Source organism: Lathyrus oleraceus, chromosome 5 (genome assembly GCF_024323335.1).
Source record: "Lathyrus oleraceus cultivar Zhongwan6 chromosome 5, CAAS_Psat_ZW6_1.0, whole genome shotgun sequence".
Lineage (NCBI taxonomy): Eukaryota > Viridiplantae > Streptophyta > Magnoliopsida > Fabales > Fabaceae > Lathyrus > Lathyrus oleraceus.
In genome coordinates, this window is record NC_066583.1 from 606,169,162 (window position 1) to 606,171,886 (window position 2,725).

At 37.5% G+C, this 2,725-nt stretch overlaps 1 non-coding gene across 1 annotated transcript; it reads right to left on the bottom strand.

Moving 5' to 3' along the window:
- Positions 1–1,610: 1,610 nt before the first annotated feature.
- Positions 1,611–1,717, bottom strand: LOC127088696 (small nucleolar RNA R71). The gene has a single exon (XR_007790522.1). It is a non-coding gene; the product is annotated as a small nucleolar RNA R71 (small nucleolar RNA).
- Between the last annotated feature and the right edge of the window lie 1,008 nt (positions 1,718–2,725).

Here is a 2,725-nt window from a genome sequence, read left to right on the forward strand (position 1 = left end):
TTTCTATTAATTTTACAGGTTCATTAATTTATTGTTTTAACTTATATATGCTCTGTGCTGCTGTTTATCTATATTGTTTGTCTGATATGGCTGTATTTAAGCATAATAATTGTTTAGGCCTGTTTAGCATGTCCGGCTAATTAATTTAGATATCGGTATGTAAAGTAAGCGGAATAAAGGAATCAAAACCGAGTCGGTTTAAATTTATTTAAAAATATAGTCACTCTTTTTATGGTCTCAATTTACAGAGTTAATACCAAAGTTTTTGTACGAGAGTAAAAGACATAAAGAAGTTAAAATCAATAGAACGACAGTTTGAGCTTTTAACTGGACAGTGTAAATTGGACATTAACTTTAAATCAGGGCGAAAGCAATTTTTAGAGTTAATTAAATTCTAATCATTTTCAAAAAGTATTTTTAAAGGTTAAATGTGAGGACGAGAGTTAAGCATTTAAGTTTAATCATATAATCTAAGTCAACAGAGCGAGAGTTTGAGACGAGGGTGTTTAAACGGTTAGTATTTTAATAAAAAGAGTTTCTATAGATTCTATTGTTTTCAAAAAGTGATTTTAGTTTTAACTAAATAGTGAGAGCGTACGTTAAGGTAAAATCATAGTCTATTCAACAGAGCGAGAGTTTGAGAAAAGGCTTTTAATCAATAGTGTCTACTGAAAGGACTTATTTTAAAACTAAGAAACCAACGAAGATTTGATTCCCTAATTACGACGAACTACATACCGATATCCGCGTTATTTGATATTTAATCTAGATCCAATTTTAGTTTTACTTTTCCCCTTAATCATCAAAGTATCATCCGCCTTAGCTTTACGAAGTAACCCTAGAAAAATGGTATATCGATTCATTAAGTCCCTGTGGGATTGATATCTTTTAAAACTACGCGATTAGACTGTGCACTTGCAGTTAATACCCCAATAGACTTATAAAGTCACGATCAAGTTTTTGGCGCCGTTGCCGGGGACTTTTATTTAGTCGATATCGTAACTCTTCTGTTACGCTGTAGAGACTAAGGCAATTTTTATTTTTCCTTTTGTCTTTCGTTGATTTGTATGCCACACACTCGCTCACAAGGCGAACCGTATTACTTACGAATCAACGACGTTGAACGATATCTCCGAGTCTTACGACAAATTCGGGAGTATCGTGCTGCAAACAATCTTCCTCCAATCGAAATTCCTGATCTCAAAAATCTTCTTCCTTCGCCGATACCCGACATGGCAGAACCAGCTCGTGCTCTTCGAGAATACGCTGCTCCATCGCAAGATGAGCCGCATTCGAGTATTGCTCCACCCGCAATTGAAGCAAACAACTTCGAACTTAAACCTTCACTGATGCAGGCAGTGCAACAGAACCAATTTTCTGGAAATCCTACCGAGGATCCAAACCTTCATTTATCCGTATTTGTTCAATACGCTGATACTGTTAAAGCTAATGGTGTCACCTCAGAGGCAATTCGACTTCGTCTCTTTCCTTTCTCGTTAAGAGATAAAGCTAGAAGATGGCTTCAGTCTCTTCCCTCCAACTCAGTCACCACATGGAATGAGTTGAAGAAAGTCTTTCTTGCCCGATATTTTCCTCCAAGCAAAACAGCTATGTTAAGAGCCCAGATAAATGGATTTAAGCAGAAAGATAACGAGTCTCTCTTCGAAGCATGGGAAAGATACAAAGACATGATGAGACTTTGCCCACACCATGGTTTAGAGGACTGGTTAGTAATTCATACCTTCTATAATGGTCTCTTGTACAACACAAGATTAACAATAGACGCCGCCGCAGGTGGTGCGCTTATGGATAAACCTTACGCTGTCGCTTATCAACTTATCGAAAGCATGGCCCAAAACATTTCAAAGTATTCACATTCATTCATATAATTTAGTGCAATTCAAATCGAATAACTGTCAATTCTTCTTCTCCACAGACAATATTTCAACATTGCAAGAATCTTCATCAATAATACACTTTCTTTTTGCACCAAACATTGCATTCTTCAGACTTCCATAAATTCTTTGGGATAATCACCTCGTGGCTAAACACCCATTTATGAACCAATAATTTCATGCATTTCCCTGTGGTGCCTCATGCTCTTGCAAACCCTCTTCTTTTATTTTTCTTTGTAGAGCCTCATGCTCTAGAAACTCTCATGCATTGTCTTGTGGAGTCGCATGCTCTATCAACCTTCATGCATAATCCTGTGGAGCCTCATGCTCTAGCAAACATCATGCATTTCCCTGTGGTGCCCCATGCTCTATAAACCTATATGTGTTACTTTGTGGAGCCTCATGCTATGTAAAACATCATGCATTTCCCTGTGGAGCCTCATGCTCTAGCAAACTTTATGCATTTCCTTGTGGAGCCTCATGCTTTGTAAAATATCATGCATTTCCTTGCGGAGCCTTATGCTCTGGAAACCTTCATAAATTGCCCCATGAAGCCTCATGCTCTTGAAAACATCATGCATTACCCTATGGAGCTTTATGCTCGAGAAACCCCTTTCTCGTAGGTCTTGGTGCTAGACCTAGTCAAAATCCTACAACCTTGCATTATCCACACCATATACTAGTCGATGCCACACACTTTTTGGTTCAAATACACCTATCCTATAGATTATAACAACAGAACATCATGGTAAAAACAATACTTTCACCACACCATAACAACACTTTCCTTATTTCACAACTCTTTTACACTTCAAGCAATTTCTTTAGTT